The sequence below is a fragment of the Penaeus vannamei genome, chromosome 40 (genome assembly GCF_042767895.1).
Source record: "Penaeus vannamei isolate JL-2024 chromosome 40, ASM4276789v1, whole genome shotgun sequence".
NCBI lineage: Eukaryota > Metazoa > Arthropoda > Malacostraca > Decapoda > Penaeidae > Penaeus > Penaeus vannamei.
The window spans coordinates 299571-317070 of record NC_091588.1 but is presented as its reverse complement, the minus strand read 5'-3'; the positions used below and the strand labels follow the sequence as shown (position 1 = coordinate 317070).

Sequence of the window (17500 nt, the reverse complement as noted above, 5' to 3'; positions counted from 1 at the left end):
CGGCAGGGGGGGGGGGTGTCCGAAGACCTTGCAGAATGACGGCGAATAAATCTCTCGTCTTGCGCCACCGTCGGAAACCTCCTCGATTCGTACCTTGAAGGTGAAGCCTCATCTTCTGCCGCGTCAGATCCGATCTTGAAGCGAACCGTTTCGTGTTTTTTTTTTTATCTTCTTTCTTTCTTTCCTTCTCTATTCTTTCTTTCACTCTTTCTTTCTTTCTGTCTTTCTCTTCTTCTCTATTGTTTTCCTTTCTTTTCTTTGCTGCGGCGGTGAAATCGTCTCGAACCAGCGAGGCAATTGACATGCAACACACCTGGTCACGTGACGATAGGAAATGCTGCGGCCTGTTGCTAATTTTTCACTTATTTTCAAGATGGCTGCCCTGCCGTTCGGGCGGCAGCCTTAATCACGTCGAGTTGATAATGAGGTCCCACCGAAGCGAGAAGGCAGTCTGGCTCTGCGCGGCCCACGTTCAACATGGGAACGTGACTCAACAGCCTCCTTTGCCCTAACAACCAACCGCGTCCCAACAGCCGAGCGAGACCTAACACTTTCTCCGAAGCCTTTTCTCGACGTAAGCGAGCCAGGACGCCCTTGCAAGACGCCGTCGGAGCGGCGGCCGTTACCTCGGGGAGGAGGTAAGGAGGCCTCACTCCCGAGAGCCGGCGGGGGATGAAGGGCGGCTGATGGCAGCGCAAGAGCCTCCTCCTCCTCCTCATCTCCCGCGGCAGCCTCCCCCTCTCCCTCGGCGTCGCGTTATTAAGATGAGGAGCCACGCAGCGCCGGGATCAGCGCCCGTGATTAATGGCCGCGAGCCAGCCCCAAAACGCAGTCCTTAATTTAGGGGACATTTTAAATTGCGTTTTCGTGATAGAAAGTCTCGATTCTCTCTCTCTCTTTTTCCTCCTCCTTCTTCTTCATTTCTTTTTTTGTAGGATTTCTTTTCTTGTTAATTCTCCTTTTTGTCGTCGTCCTTTCTCAACTGTTCCTCCTCCTTCTGCTGTTGCTCCGGGGGCGGCGAGAGGGCCAGGCGGCGCCCGGTCCGGGGGAGCGATCCGCCGAAATTATCAATTCATGACCATCGTTTGTGGGTCTTTAACGCAGCCATAAATATACACCGAAGCAACGAATCTAATGAATATCAGAATTATGCAAATCCGCCGGCCGCCGAATGGAGCTCTCGATCACACGAGGCCCGATCTATCTCGCAAAAGGCCGCGCGCTCAATCGATGATATAATTTTATTGCAAAGGGAGGGAGGGGGAGGAGGGAGGAGGAAGGAAGAGAGAGGGGGAGGGGGAGGGAGGGAGGAAAGAAGAAAGAGAAAGAAGGGGTGGGAGGGGAAGAGGAGGAGAGGAGATAGACATAGGGAGAAAAGGACTGAGAGAGAGAACAAATAGGATGTCCGACGCTGTTCTTATCAGGGTCCACCGCCCCCCCCCCCCTCCTGCCGCCCTGGGGTCTGCATTCGTCATTTTGACACAATAGATTGTCAATCGCATAATGATGAAGAAAAAATATTCATAATAAGCATAGAGGGTTTGAAAAATGGAGAGAGAGGGACGAAGAGGGATGGAGAAAAGGATGAGAGCTCGGAAAAACCTTGCCCTTGAGCGGCGCGTTTGGTCTGATTCGTCTTCTTCGGCGAGCGACGGAGAACCGACGAAGGCGCTGACGAGAGGGTGGCCGTGGGGGGGGGGGGGGGGCGGGGCGAGTGAATGGATGAATTGATAACGGCGGCGGTGGAATGAACCAGATTATGGCGGGCGCCGTCGGGGTCCGCGCTCGCCGAAGCGCTCGCCCGACGGGGAATGACGAGGGCGCGGCGCCGGCGCACTTTCGGCCGTAGCGCGCCCGCCGATAAGGCCGCCGCGCCCCGGCCGGGGATACGAAAGCGGCCCTTGCTAAAAATCTCTATTAAGGATCGTTCATAATGGAATTCTAGCCACGGGACGTGGATAATAACTTTTCTGGGCTGAAGCGCTCCGAGAAACAGTTACGAGCGCGCGAATGAATGAAGACGTTACGGCTTATTTGCAGGCGAGAGGGAAATGGAGTCAGGAAACCCTTCGTTCGCCACAAAGAAAAGGCTCCTGCATCCTTCGGGATATATAAATAGATATAATTTCGCGTCTCCATCTGCTTGGCAATCCGTCAGCGAGCTCCGAAGGGCGCTGGCTCCTCCCGAGGCCGCCTTCGGGCTGATAACATCGCCTGCATCGCGCTCGGCCCCCGCAGAGAGCCAACAATCGTAAAATAATGGAGTTCTCCCGCGCCGGCGCTCGGGCTGCGAGAGTCTCCCCTGAATTCCCGTTTTCTTCTACTGGCGTCTACCCCCCTCCCCTCCCCCTCCCGTCCCATGGCGCGCCCCCCTCCCCTGCCACGCTCCCCCGCCCGCCCCGCTCGCCCATGTCCAGCATCCCGGCGCCCATCTCGACCTGATGTTCGGCCAAGCAACCGAATCAATAATCTACATGTCGGGCGCGACGGGGGACGAGCCGGCCGCCGATTAGCGAATCATCCCGCCGGACTTGTGCCGGGATGGAGGGCGGACGCGCGCCGTGGAGGAGGTAGGGGGGGGGGCGGTGCCCCTCGCTCTCGTAGGCCGCTTCGGTGTGCTGGTGAAGGAAACGCCAGGTGGGAATGGGGCCCCGGCGTCGGAGGCGAGGCGAGAAGGGGAACCTGTTGCGCTCTCTCTCTCCATCTCTCTCTCTCTTTCTCTCTCCCTCTCCCTCTCCCTCTCCCTCTCCCTCTCTCTCTCTCTCTCTCTCTCTCTCTCTCTCTCTCTCTCCCTCTCCCTCCCTTCCTCCCTCTCCCTCTCTCTCTCCCTCTCCCCATCTCTCTCTCTCTCTCTCTCCCTCTCTCTCTCTCTCTCTCTCTCTCTCTCTCTCTCTCTCTCTCTCCCTCTCTCTCTCTCTCTCTCTCTCTCTCTCTCTCTCTCTCTCTCTCTCTCTCTCTCTCTCTCTCTCTCTCTCTCTCTCTCTCTCTCTCTCTCTCTCTCTCCCCCTCTCTCTCCCTCTCTCTCTCCCTCTCCCTCTTCCTTTCTCTCTCTCTTTCTCATTAAATAGTGTAAACACCGGAGCAGGTGATGCCCCGACTGCCCTCAGCCCGCCGAGGCTCGGGTCCTTCTACCTGTAATTATGTGATCAGCTGTGACGGCGCGAGGGCCATGTAGGGGGCGTAACACCTGCATATCACCGTCATAAGTGGTTTTCCGTCCCTCCTTCTTACCCTTCCCCTCCTCCCTCCCCCTATCTCTCGCCCCTTTCCCCTACCCCCTTCGTTCCCTATTCTCTTCCCACCGCCCCCTCCCTCCCTCCCTCCCATCTTCCCTTACCCTTTCGACCGTCCCATCGCATACCCCTTCTCCCTTACCCTCTCGTATCCCCCCCCCCTAACCACTCCCTTCCCTGCTCATCCTCGCCGTCTCTCTTGACAAATTGTGGCGAGCGATAAGGAGATGGGCCGAAGACAATCGCCATTCCTCAAGAGAGATGTTTGTTCAGCTTCGGGACCTATGGCTGCTGCGCCCCCCCCCCACCCACCCCCCCATCTCCCTCGCTTCTCGGTTTGTTGCTCTCGTCTTTACAGTTCCTTTCCTTCTCTCCGTTTTTTTTTTTTTTTTTTTATTATTTTCCCGCTTGTCTTTTCGTTTATGCCTCCTATCTTTCTTTTTTTTTCTTCTTCTTCTTCCCATATTCGAGTAGTACCTTCTCTTATTCTATTTTCTTGTCTTCTCCCTATCCCCCTTAAATTCTTTGCTTTATCTTCCTTGCCCCTCTTTCCCTATATCCATTTCTTCCTCTCTCTGTCTCCCCCTACCATCTCACACTCTCCCATCTTCCCGCCTCTTCGTCTCCCTCCCTTCTTCTCCCTCTCTCCTTCTCCCTCTCTCCTTCTCCCTCTCTCCTTCTCCTTCTCTTCTCCTTCTCTCCTTCTCCCTCTCTCCTTCTCCCTCTCTTCGTCTCCCTCTCTCCTTCTCCCTCTCTCCCTCTCCCTCTCTCCTCCCTCTCTCCTCCCTCTCTCCTTCTCCCTCTCCCCTTCTCCCTCTCTCCTTCTCCCTCTCTTCTCCCTCTCTCCTTCTCCCTCTCTCCCTCTCCCTGTCCATCGGCGCGGAGGACGGCCGGCGCCCGACACGGGAGGTCCTTCTCTCCCGGATAACGGACTCGCTCGCCCTCGGGAGAGAGATGTGACGGGGAGATGGAGGAGCGGAGGAGGACGAAGGGCAGGGAGGGCGAAGGAGGAAAAGATGGACGGAGGAGGGCAAGGGGGAGAGGGTGAGGACGAGAGGGTGAGGACGAGAGGGTGGGAGGAAGGAGGAAGAGACTATATGCACACGAAGAGGACAAAGGATATAAAGAGGCGCGGGAGAGGTCCGATTGGAGGACAGGAAGGAGAGGCATCCTTGCGGAGGCTCGGCTGAGGGCGTGTCGCGCCTCGAGATAGGGATCGATCCCGCCGTAAGGAAACCGTAATTATCGCCAGGGTGTGATCCGCTCTCCTCGCCTCGTCAGCGCCGGCTATCGGCCCTATTAGCCCGCCTCCGGGTCGTCGGCGCGGCGATAGGAAGCGCGAAGGAAGAGAAAAAAGCTCCTTAGGAGTGAGAACGCAGATAAAAAGGGCGCCTCGTCAGAGACTGCCTCCGAGGGCAGTGAATTATGGCGCTGCGTCCCGTCCGAGCGCTAAGTGCCGCGGCCCCGTCTCCTTCTGCGCCCCCGCTTGGGGCGCTTGGGAGACGCTCTAGCGGGCGGCTCTGCGCCGGCCGCTCAGGGAGTCTAACAACCCTTTTCTTCCTCTTACTTCCTCTTCCTCTTTCTTACTCTCATTCCTCCCTCGCGCCTCTCGGAGGGCGTCGGCACAGGCCTTCACGGCCTCCGTCGGGCGCGATTGATCAGCAAACGCGAAATGAGGCGCAAAAAGGCGTGGTCGCCAAACGCGTTGCTTGCTTTTCCTTTGAAAGTTTTCCTCGAAAAAAAAGGGAAAAGAAAGTGTGAGAGAGAGAGAGGAGAGGGAGAAAGCAAGGAAGAGTGAGAGGAGAGAGAGACAGAGCTCCATGCAGGCCGCTGAACTGAAACTTATAAATATTAATATCCACTGACTGATCTCGCTGCCTGAGGGCGAGAGGGCGCGCGAGAGGCACCGCAAGAAGCGCAGGAGGGAGGCAGACGGAAGAGAAGAATAAAAGCGAAGAGAAAGAACGAAAGACATGGGATAAAACCCAAAGACGGGGAGTGAGAGGGAGAAGGAGATAAAAGCGAAAGGAGAAGACCAAAGAAAAGGCACTGATGGCACTCCGGAAAAGGAGACGAGGTCGATGACCTCCCTTCGCGCCAACCCTTTCGACCGATAGAATGGGCGGTCGAGGGGGGGAGGGGAGGGAGCGAGGGAGGGAAATGGGGATCGGGGAGGGAGAAGATAGGGCGAAGGGAGGAAGAATACGATGGGCTGTAAAAGGGCGTGGGTTAAACAGGGAGTGCGGGCTCAAAATGGCCGCTTGGAAGGGATCGTCGTCAGCTCGGGGCGCGCCTCGTGACTCTCGTATCGCGCCCGATCTGAGCCTCGGCCGCGCGCCCACTCCCGGACGCCCTAAGTAGGGGAGATACGAGCGGCTGAAAGCTTCCTCTTTAACGGCCTCTTTCCTTTCTTCTCTCCATTCCCCTTTTTGTTCTTGTTTTCGCCTCGTGTGCTCTTTCTTTTCCCTTTTGTGGGCGAGGAGAGATCCTGGCGTAAAGGGGGTTCTCTTTGATCGGGGCGGGCGTGGCGGCAAGGATGGGCGGCTGGAACACGCCCATCCTCGACCCTGTTCCTCGGCCCCCTTGTTACCCCCTCCCCTCCCTCCTCTCCTTTCCACTGTCTCCCTTCCTCTCATCCTCCTCCCTTTTCCTGTCCTCTTCCCCTCCTCCCTGTCTTACTGTCATCTTCCCTTCCTCCTCCTCCTCCTTTCTTCCTTTACTTCTCCTTCCCACCTTCCCTATTCCTCTTACTCCCCTCTCCTCCTCCTCCTCCTTCCCTCACAGTCCGTAATACAGGAAGAGAACACGCAAAAGAACATGGAAAGAAGGAATAAGAGGACAGAGAGAGCAAATGAGAGAGAAAAATAAATATAGAGAGAGAGAGATGAGAGGAGATGCCCGGCGCCCCCGCCTGCCCCCGCCTGCCAGAAGCGAGGTGCCGTCGGAGGAAGAGTGGGCGGCGGAATTGCTCCGTGCTGACCCTCTCCCCTCCCCCTCTCCCCTCCCCCTTCTCCCTTCCCCCCTCTCCTGTCTCCCCTCCCTCGCCCCCCACCCCGAAACATCCCCATAAATAAGGGCCTGATTGCAGCGGATCCGAGACCCGCGCGGAGTAACTATTGACTCTCGCTGAGCACAATGACGGGGCCGAAGCCGCAGCCAGAGGAGGCTAATGCATAGGTAGCGATCCCGTCCGAACACACGCCGCCGCCGCTCGGGAAATTAATTTTTCTCTTTTTTCTTCGTGTCTTTGTCTGTTTTCCTTTTTCTCTTTCTTTCTTTTTGTTTGTTTTAATATCTGTTTGTCTGTCTGTTTCTCTCTCTCTCTCTCTCTCTCTCTCTCTCTCTCTCTCTCTCTCTCTCTCTCTCTCTCTCTCTCTCTCTCTCTCTCTCTCTCTCTCTCTCTCTTCTTTTTCTTTTGTTTTGGTCCCCGAACCACCAAGGTGTTTGGCCACTTTCTTTGGTCGCCAATTATCCGACTGTGAACAAGAATGCCGGAGAGAGAAAAAATAAGATGATAATGTAGATACAAAAGTTGGCAAAGTGATAAAAGAGGTAGAGAAGTTTGTTGGCGTTGACTTGTCGAAAGGAATATTTTTACCCTTTTTTTCATTTTTAATTTTTTCTTTGTTGATGTATTATGTGCGTGTCTTTTTTCAGAAGTTGAGGGTCGTGCTTAAAACCCGGTAAAGATAGAAAAAAGTTGTAGAAAAGAGAGGAGGAGGAGGAGAGAGAGAGAGAGAGAGAGAGAGAGAGAGAGAGAGAGAGAGAGAGAGAGAGAGAGAGAGAGAGAGAGAGAGAGAGAGAGAGAGAGAGAGAGAGAAAGTGAGGGATGGAGAGAAAGAGTGAGAGAGAGAGAGAGTGAGGAATGGAGAGAAAGAGAGAGAAAGAGAGAGAGACAAAGTGAGGAATGGAGAGAAAGAGAGAGAGAGAGAGAGAAAGTGAGGAATAGAGAGAGAGAGAGAGAAAGAGGAATGGAGAAAGAGAGAGAGAGAGAGTCTGCATCTGCGAGGCTGTGCTGTACCCCCCCCCCCCCCGGTCCGCCCGTTACCTGTCCCGTGGCGCCGCCCCTTCGTCCCGCGGCGCCAAAGACCCGCCGACGGGACTCTCCAGTCACGGCTGCCAGGGACTCTCCGACTCCTTCGAGGCGACTCGGCTCCTCGCTCTGCGTAGATTTAAGGTCCTTCGCGGGCTCCTTGCGAGGACTCTCTCCCGCAGGACACCCCCCCCCCCCAGGACGGCGCCAGAGACTAACCTAGCTGTGCCTTCCTTGCAGGATTCCGTGCGCCGATGAGAGACTGACAGGCCGCCCTTGCTCCTCCCGCTCCTGCCGCTACAGGCCGCTCGATCCCGCCCAGGACTCCTCCTTCCGCCGGGGTCATCCACCTGCCCGCATCCTGCCGCAGGAGCGCCCGCCCGCGTCACTAGCCCCAGCGCGCGCTGGACTAGTGCACCTCCGCCCGCCAGTGACCGCTCCGCCGCCCTCGCCGCCCGCACCTCCCGCGGGCTGTGACGAGCACGTGAGTGAGCGTGTGTGTGCGTGTGTGTGAGCGTGTGCGTGTGTGAGTGAGCGTGTGTGTCGAAGGAGCCTCGCCTCCGACCTCCCACGTCCCACGCACTCCGCCCGCCCCGCCCTCGCCTCCGTCAGCCGCGGCGCCCTCGGGAGCGAAGTCCTTGCGCTTGTAACCGTGGCCGAAGAAGCTCTCTTCATGATTACCATGGACATCCCGACGCCGCCGACGCCACACCAGGTGGTCGCCCAGAACATCATGCAGCAGCCGAGCCCCGACGACTCCAAGAAGAAACGTGAGTACCCGCCCTCCTTTCGTCTTGCCATTCCAAAAGACAGAAAGCTCAGACGAAGCAAAGATCAAAGAGGAAACATCGCTATCTTACCTGTGTCTCCGCACGCGCTTCATTACCTTCTGTCGCACGAGCTTCTCTCAGGCGCAAGCTCGGACACCTGACGTGGCTGCGTCGGCGGCCCCGCTGCGCAGCCCCGTCTGTGCCAGGGCGTCCCTCCTGTTTGTTTGTCGTGTTTTTTTTTTTTTTCTTTCTTTTTTTTTTTTTTTTGTCTCTTCCTCGGCAGTAAGGTTGTCCTCCGACTTTTTTTCTTTTTTTCTTTTTTTTTCGCCAAGAGGGTTGTCTACTCGTGTCCTGCTGATAAGGTATCTTCTCCCTTCAACCAGGAGATGCTCAAGGCGCGAGAGGAGACGAGGAGATGCTTATAATTGCGTTCTGTTTTGGAATTTCTTTCTTGAAGAAACTGAGCTCTGCGACTAATTGCTCTGATTTCCTGTCCGTTATTATTGGATATTTTCCTTCTCCTCTTTCTGGTCTTTTACGATTTCTGAAGTCTGGAGGAGAGGGAGGGAGGGGGGGAGGGGGGAGGGAATCTAGCTTAGTCATATGCTGATTTCTTCTTCTTACGAGGAACCCATTGCGTAAGTCTAGAGGTAATTTTTTTATACTCTCTCTCTCTCTCTCTCTCTCTCTCTCTCTCTCTCTCTCTCTCTCTCTCTCTCTCTCTCTCTCTCTCTCTCTCTCTCTCTCTCTCTCTCTCTCTCTCTCTCTCCGTCTCTCTCTCTCTTCCTTTTTCTCTATCTATCTATCTGTATGTCTATTTAGCTTTCTATCGATCTTTCTATCTGTTTGTCTCTCTTTCTCTCTCTCTCTCTTCCGCAATACCTCTCTCCCCTTTCTTTCTTTCTTCATCTCCCCGCGTCTTTCTGCCTCTTCATTCCTCTACACTTTCGCTCAAAATTCCACACTTCACTCCCAAGATATTCCCAAGGAGGGGGGGAGGGGGCGAGGGGGCAGGTGGGGGGGGGTGAACAGTGAACACGCAAGCCCCTTTCTGACAGATCTCCATTGCACAAGAATAATCATCGGTGTATTCTCAGCATCACCTATAAAAAAAAAGAAAAAGAAAAAAAAATCAAGGCTCGTAAAGTGTATTCTCAACGTCACATAAAAAAGATTGTCAAGGTTCGCGATTTCTAGCATTATAAAAGAACGGTACTTTCATGCAGGTAAAAAGGGGGATCCGTGTTGAAACGCCTCTCTCGGACTTCACCATACAGTGACTATATACATTTTTTTTCTTTACATTCCGCTCTCCCTTTTCTCCTCCTCCTCCTCCTCCTCCTCCTCCTCATCTTCTTCTTCTTCTTCTTCTTCCTCCTCCTCCTCTTCCTCCTCCTCCTCCTCCTCCTCCTCCTCCTCATCTTCTTCTTCTTCTTCTTCTTCCTCCTCCTCCTCTTCCTCCTCCTCTTCCTCCTCCTCCTCCTTCACCTCCTCCTCTTTCTCGGCTCTCTTCTGCTTGGGAAAATTCTGTTGTCAAGCTCCTGTCAAGTCCCTGTCAATCAATGCCTTTGCGCGGAAAGCATCTCTGCCTGTATGACAATTGCTCATATTTCAAGAACATGATTTCAGAATTTCTGGCGTCCTTCGGGCTGGTCAGGTCAGCTGGAATGGGCGGGCTCGGTAAATGGAAGTGCCTGCTTAAGAAGAAGAGCTTACTGGTTATTATCTCTCTCTCTCTCTCTCTCTCTCTCTCTCTCTCTCTCTCTCTCTCTCTCTCTCTCTCTCTCTCTCTCTCTCTCTCTCTCTCTCTCTCTCTCTCTCTCTCTCTCTCACTCACTATATATATCTCTTTACACTTTAATTATCATAACCATTTGTTCCCCGGATCGTGCTTTCGCGTTCCAGAGGTACTTCTTAGCCTCAAAAAGTTACATTCCCTTATCCCTTCCTTTTCCGTTTTGGAAAAGGCATTTTTGCAAAACCAAAACATACAGAAAACGATCAGTGAATCTGCAATACAGATGAAATATAAAGTAAAATATACATCCAGCGAATCTATTTCGAACAACAGCAAAGAATTTGTAGATAAAACCGTCAAAGAAATCCTACTTTGTCTTAGTCCGCCCGCTCCCTCCCTCCCGCCCGCCCGCCCGCCCGCCTCGACGCCCGCGGGACTCCAAAATATTAATCCGCTGACGGGAAGGCGTGCTGCCATTGCTCACAATTTGCGGCATTAATAAAGCATGCCAGATGCACTGCCCACGACGATGAGCCTTCTGCTGTCTCCTCTTTTTCTCTCTTTCTTTCTTCCTTTCTCTCTTTCTTTCATTCTCTCTTTCTCTCTTTCTCTTTCTCTTTCAGATTTGTTTTTCTTTCACTCTCTATCCATCTGTTATTATGTTTTTCACTCAGTTTCTCAATCTCTAATTTCACAATCTCTAATTTCTCTCTCTCTCTCTCTCTCTCTCTCTCTCTCTCTCTCTCTCTCTCTCTCTCTCTCTCTCTCTCTCTCTCTCTCTCTCTCTCTCTCTCTCAATGTGAGTGTAGGAAGAGGAGGAGCAGGAGGGAGGAAATGATAGAGAGAGGAGGGGGAGTAGGGAGAGGGAGGAAAAAAAAGAGAGAGAGAAAGAGAAAAAGATCCTTTATTGAAGTTCCTTAAGTGCTGGAACAATAAACACCAATTAGGCTGAACAGAAACTAAAGTAAATTACAATGGAAGTGCCAATCATCATAAATTACGAGCAGAACAAGAGGCAAGCCCTGCAATCATGGGGGGGAGGGCAAGGAGGGGGGGGGGGGGGGGGGGAGGGGGAAGGAGTGGGCATAGTGGGTGGAAGATGTTTCTTGGAGGAAGACTTGTGTCGCACGAAGGTGGGCGGCATTCTTTCTCTCTCTCTTTATCTCTCTCTCTCTCTCTCTCTTTCCTTCTCTCTCTCTCTCTCTCTCTCTCTCTCTCTCTCTCTCTCTCTCTCTCTCTCTCTCTCTCTCTCTCTCTCTCTCTCTCTCTCCTGTTCGCTTCTCCTTCTTTTTCTTTTTCCCTGACGCTGCCTTGGAAAATACCCCATTGTACCCGCTTTCGGAAATGTGAATAAAAATGGGCATTTGATTTAAGCAAAAATGGGCGTTTGATTTAAGCAAAAATGGGCGTTTCATTTACGTAAAAATGGGCGTTTGATTTGTCCATACTGAACTGTCTCTCCCTCACGGCTACGCAAAATCTAGGGTGAAAGTCGTTGTATTCTGATTGTTGTTGTTTTTTTTGAGGCAGCGCACATGTATGTTTATCTCACTCGTGACTCCGCCAGATGCAGTGATACGATAATTGAGGCTGCGAGTCGGAGAAAACGATTTCGAAAAACGGGAAAGGCGGAGGAGGAGGAGGAGGAAAAACGCGACGGCGAGTATGGCAGAATCCGCATCTGCTCCACTCCTCCACTTTCCTCCTCTTGGGGATCTTCTTCCTCCTCCACCCTTCCGCCTTCCCTTCCTCCCATACGCTCACCTTTCCCTCTCCTCTCCATTCTCTCTCCCCGTTTCCTTCTCATTCTCTTTTTCCCTATTCTCCTTCTAGTACCTTCTTCCCTCCTTTTTCCTCCCTCTCTTCTTCTCCTTCCACTCCCCCTCTTCCCTCCCACTCTCCTCCCTCCCTCCCTCCCTCCTTCCCCCTCCCTCCATCCCCCCCTCCTTCCCCCTCCCTCCTTTCCTCCCTCCCTCCTTCCCCCCCTCCCTCCCCCCCTCCCCTCCCTCCCTCCTCCCTCCCTCCCTCCTTCCTCCTTCCCTCCCTCCCCTCCCTCCCTCCCTCCCTCCCTCCTTCCTCCTTCCCCCCCCCTCCCTCCCCCTCCCTCCATCCCTCCCTCCTTCCCCCTCCCTCCTTTCCTCCCTCCCTCCTTCCCTCCCTCCCTCCCCCCTTCTGCGCAATAATTAAGTCTCCAATGACATTTTCCGGCTGGTTTATCGCCTCAGTAAACTCATTGGCAGGCAGCGCTCGCAAGCAATTAGGCAGCAGATGAATCGGGACTCGCGCCACCCGGGCCTCGGAGGGGGGGAGGGGGGGGGAGGAACCAGGAGAAGGGGGGGGGAAGAGGAGGCGGAAGAGGGACGAGAAGAGGAGGCAGAAGAAGGCAGAAGAGGAGGAGAGAGGTCGAGTAGAAGAGGCGGAAGGGGGAAGAGGAGGGACTAGAAGAGGGAGAAACGGAGGAGGTAGGGGAGAAGAAGAAAGAAAAATTAGAAGAATAAGATAAATCAAAGGGGAAAAAGGATAAAGAAGAAGACGCAGAAAAAAAAGATAAATTGAAAAAGTCAAAGATGGAAAAGAAGAAGAAAGCTAAGAGGAAGAGAAGGAGAGGACTAGGAAGACGACAACGAAAAGAGGGAAGAGGAAGGAGCGGAAGACGAAGGCCGCCGCTCCTGGATCATCGGAGGCGAGCCATTAGCGACGCCCGATAAACACGCCCGCGGGCTGTGTGGGCGCTCTGGCTGTCTGTCTGTCTGATTCTCTCTCTCTCTCTCTCTCTCTCTCTCTCTCTCTCTCTCTCTCTCTCTCTCTCTCTCTCTCTCTCTCTCTCTCTCTTTTCTTATCTCTCTTCCTTCCTTCCTTCCTTCATTTCTTCCTTCCTCCCTCCTTCACTTCCTTCCTTCCTCCCTCCCTCCTCCTCTCCCTCCCTCTCCCTCCCTCCCTCTCCCTCCCTCCCTCCCTCCCTCCCTCTCTCTCCCTCTCTCCCTCGATCATCGCCCGAGAGCCAACTCGGCGAGAGGGAACACAAGCAGACTCGCGGGCCGTCGCGCTTCCCCTAATGATGATGACAATGGCTTGATAACGATGACTCGGTAATTACGGCGGTGACAATGGACCCGCGCGGAATCTTGGCCCTACGATGACCACAGGGGGTGAGGGGGAGGGGGGGAGGTTGATTGAAGGCGGGGAAAAAAGGGTTAATGAAGATGGACATGAGTCCGGCTTGACAAGATGGCCGTCTGGTCGCGGGCCGAAGGTGATTTCTCTTGTCTCGATTTCTCCTCCTCTCGTTCTCCCTCTTTTTTTAATCGTGTTGATGCTGTTTGCCTTTGGTTCGGCGAGTTACCGAGAGATAAATTTAATCGGAAGAGCTTCATGTTAAGCGAACCTGTCTCGTTCGACGGGCGGCGCCGTGTCAGATCAGTCCCGGGATCCGCCGCGGGAGACAGGCCGTCGCCGCCGCTCAAAAGCAAACCGGATTCCGGGGGGACATTACTCACGCCGCTGACGCAATCCCCGCTCGCCTGTTGCTAGATGGCGACGGAGGCGAAGGCGGAGGCGACGGAGGCGAGGAGAGGGACGCGGGTTCGGGAGCTGGATTTGGGGGAGTTTGGAGTACCGTAGACGTCGATAGCTTTTTGGGATCAGTCTCTGGGTGTCGCATTCAAAACATTTTTATCTCTGTGGGTATTATTTACGCCTCTGTCTTCTCCTTTTTCCCTCTCCTCCTTCTCTTTCTCTCTCTCTCCCCTCTCCCCTCACCCTCACCCTCTCCCCCTCACCCTCACCCCCTCCCCTCACCCTCTCCCCTCTCCCCTCCCCCTTCTCCCTCCCCCCTCAGCCAGCCAATCAGCCACCGCCTCTTCGCCGTTCAAACAGCGCCGCAAGGATGTCCGGTAAATCATTTAGTAAATAAAGTAAATGATTTGTAAACGCAGACAGGACAGCCATTAGCAGTGTGCTCTGGGAACTGCGCGCTGAACCCGTTTCCGTGTGGGGATTAATGGAGGGATTTAATGGGTCATTTGAGTGTCTGTTCTTGTGTGTGTGGGGAGGGGGGGGGGATTTTCCTCTGTGTGTGTGTGTGTGTTTGTTTAGGCTGCGCGTGTGCCTGTGTGTGTGTGATGGCGGATATGATTTTACATGTATTGTCATTATCATTTGGCTTTTCTTTCCCCTCCTTCATACCTTTTTAGCTCGACCACTCCCGCCGCAAAATGGGTACAAAAAGTATACTCGATCTCTGTCGCCAGTCATTACGTGAGACCACGCTTTCGTGTATGACATAGCAACATGTCACTAAATCATTTGGCACGCACGCGCATGCACGCACACCCGGCGGAGAGAGAGGGGGCCAGAGAGAGACAGAGATAGATAGACTGACAAATCAATAGATAGATATATAAATATATAGATAGATTGATAGATAGTGAGTAAGCTATAACAAAAGTATATATATATATATATATATATATATATATATATATATATATATATATATATATAGAGAGAGAGAGAGAGAGAGAGAGAGAGAGAGAGAGAGAGAGACATTGATAAATAGTGAGTAAGCTATAACAAAAGTATATATATATAGAATGAAGAAAAACTAAAAAAGGGAAGAGTAATAGAGAAAAAAATATATATATATACATAGAGAGATAACATTATGTATAAACTGATAGACATTCGAGAAGAGAGAGAACAGAGAAGAAAAAAACAAAGATACAAAAAACGTGGCAAAAAGGGATGAACAATAAATATGACAAATAAAAAGGAGCCGCGATCAAGAGCGACATTGACGCCTTACGTCAGCTCCTCCGCCGGCCTCCGCGAGTCACGCCGACGGAGACCTTGTGCTTCGGGAGGTTTCCTCAGCCGCCGTGACTCGCCTCGAGCCATCCGACGGGGGTCCAAAGGGCCATGCCAGAGGGCCATGCCAGAGGGCCATGCCAGAGGGCCATTCAAAGGGCCATCCCAGAGGGCCATCCCAGAGGGCCATCCCAGTAGGCCATTCGGAAGGGCTATCTGGCCTATTGGCGACCCGACGGGGCCATCCGAGAGCGCAATCCGAAGGGCGATGATAATGATGCTAATGATAATGATGCTAATGAAGGTGGTGATCATGATGATGATAACGATAGTACTGATAACGATGATGATGTGATAAAGATGATGATGATAAACAATGATAACGACAAGAGACCAGCCCGGCCGCCCGCCTCGCGACGAAGGCGACCCTGTCATCCCGCGCCATCCCGGCGGGAAATTCCAACAGAATCTCTTTCCTCGCCGACCAAAAAAAAAAAAAAAAAAACTTCTAATCTTCCATACACTTAAATTGCGAAAGTCACGTGTGCACACACATTGCGTGAACAGACTGCGTGACAGACCGGACGGGCGAAAGCGTACGGTCGTGTGCGTATGTGTGTGTTATGGTTATGTACGTGCGTGTGCGTGTGTACCGAGAATCATAAATCTGTTGTGTAATTTAGAGGACTGGGGGAAGATATATATATATATATATATATATATATATATATATATATATATATATATATATATATATATATATATATATATATAGGGAGGGAGACATAAGAAGAATCAGAAGAGAAAGACACATCAAGATAAGGAAAAAAAAATCTCCCGTGACTGCTGGCTGGGATGTGGTGCAAGGGGGAGGGAGGGGGAGGGGGAGGGGGGGGTCGAGCGAGGGTGTGACACGACAGCCTTATTTGCCGCCACATCACGCATCTGTCTCAAGGAATCACGACCTTTCGGCCACCCGGACCTAAGGGCTAAAATGCTGGCACGGCCTCTGGACTCCTTGACCCTCCCCTTCCCCTTTCCTCCCGTTTCTTCTTGTTCCCTTTTCCCCTTCCCTTCCCCCCTCCCCTTACCCCTCCCTCCTCCCCCTCTTCCCCTTCTCTTCCCCTCTCCCTCCTCCAACTCTCTCTCCCTCTTCTCTCTTTCCCCCTCCCCTCCCCCCCTTCCCCCTCTTCCCCTTCTCTTCCTCTCCTCCAACTTCTCCCTTCTCTCTTTTCCTCCCCTCCCCCTTCCCCCACCCCTTCCCTTGCGTCCTATTACAGCTGTTTTGCGACCACATCAAGAGCGCCGTCTGTAGACACCTTACACCGACGGCCAGAGCGGGCAAGTGTCTCGGAAAAACGTCTTGTGTGTGTGTGTGTGTGTGTGTGTGTGTGTGTGTGCGTGTGTGTGTGTGTGTGTGTGTTATTGTGTGTGTGTGTGTGTCATTGTGTGTGTGTGTGTGTGTGTGTATGTGGGTGTGTCATTGTGTGTGTGTCATTGCGTGTGTGTGCGTGGAATGTGGATCGTTCGGATGCCCCAAGTGGAAGAATTCAGTTCTCTTAGCTCTCGCTTGAGCTCCTCGGATGCCTGTGCATATGAGACGAATATTTTGAGGATGCTTATGCCCTGCGCCGGGGTGGGGTGGGGGGGTGGGGGGGATGGGGGTAGGCCATATTTTGACATCCTTCGACGCCTCCCTCGCTCGCCTTGCCCCGCTGGCGCCTTTCCTCCTCCTTTTCTTCTTCTTCGCTCCTTTCTTGTCTACATTTTTTGTCTTTTTTCTGTATCCCCCTTTTTCACTTCTTTGTACCACTTATCGTCCTTCTTCTTTCTGTCTCTTCTCTTCTTTTGCTTCCTTCCGTTCCTGCTTCTTTTCTTTTTTTCTTTCTCCCTCCCTCCCTCCCTCCCTCCCTCCTACTCCTCCACGCTCCCTCCCTCCCTCCCACTCCTCCTCCTCCTCCTCCTCCTCCTCCTCCTCCCTCCTCCTCCTCCTCCCCCTCCTCCCCCTCCTCCTCCTCCTCCTCCTCCTCCTCCTCCTCCTCCCTCCCTCCTCCTCCCTCCTCCTCCTCCTCCCTCCTCCTCCTCCCTCCTCCTCCTCCTCCTCCTCCTCCTCCCCAGATACAGTATTGCAAATGGATTGCAGCGTCGGGCAGATTCCTTGCAAGCGTCACCATGAAGGCCCGTCCATTGCAAGTGGCGGCTCCGAGACAACCCGCCGTAGTTTATGAATTCTTCTTGGTCTTCTCCTCCTCCTCCTCCTCCTCTTTCTTCTCGTTGTCTTTCTATTTTCTTCATTCTTTTATGTTTTTTTATGTATCTGTCTATTTTTCTGGGTGCCTGTCTGACTAATTCTAACTCTCTCTCTCTAACTCTCTCTCTCTCTCTCTCTCTCTCTCTCTCTCTCTCTCTCTCTCTCTCTCTCTCTCTCTCTCTCTCTCTCTCTCTCTCTCTCTCATTCTCCTCCATCACACCTCGTTCATCTCCACAATTCTGGCATCACACTGAGAAATTTCTTCGGAAATGACACGAGAAGCAAATCAAAGAAAGATGCTTTTGAGATGCTTATGCCCTTCTTCCGCCGAACCGAGTATTCCCACGACAACTCACGCACGCACGCACGCACGCACGCACACACCTACGCATGCACGCAAGTCCACACGTATAGTGCTGGCTGCAGACGCCTGTTTGCTTTCGCTTTCCTGGGATGACGAGAATGGCGTCGTGAATATGTTGGTATTAAACGGGCGTGTTCCTTGTTTAATGCTGGTGTTGGTCGAATGGTGTCGGTGATGTTGGTTTTGGGAAGGCGGTGAATGGCAGTACCGAGTGGCTTCATTGGGATCGTTATTTTGATGACGACAAAGATGACACGAAGACTAGGAACGGAGAAAAAAGAATAATGATGATGATGCACACGAAC

The 17500-nt window shown here is 52.9% G+C and overlaps 1 long non-coding RNA gene across 2 annotated transcripts in view; it reads left to right on the top strand.

The window, feature by feature from the left end:
* Positions 1–17500, top strand: part of LOC138859167 (uncharacterized) — a 92683-nt gene that overhangs the window by 28808 nt on the left and 46375 nt on the right. For both annotated transcript variants that reach the window (XR_011398282.1, XR_011398281.1), the window contains exon 2: positions 7507–8036. This is a non-coding gene — a long non-coding RNA (uncharacterized lncRNA). The remainder of the gene's footprint in view (positions 1–7506; positions 8037–17500) is intronic.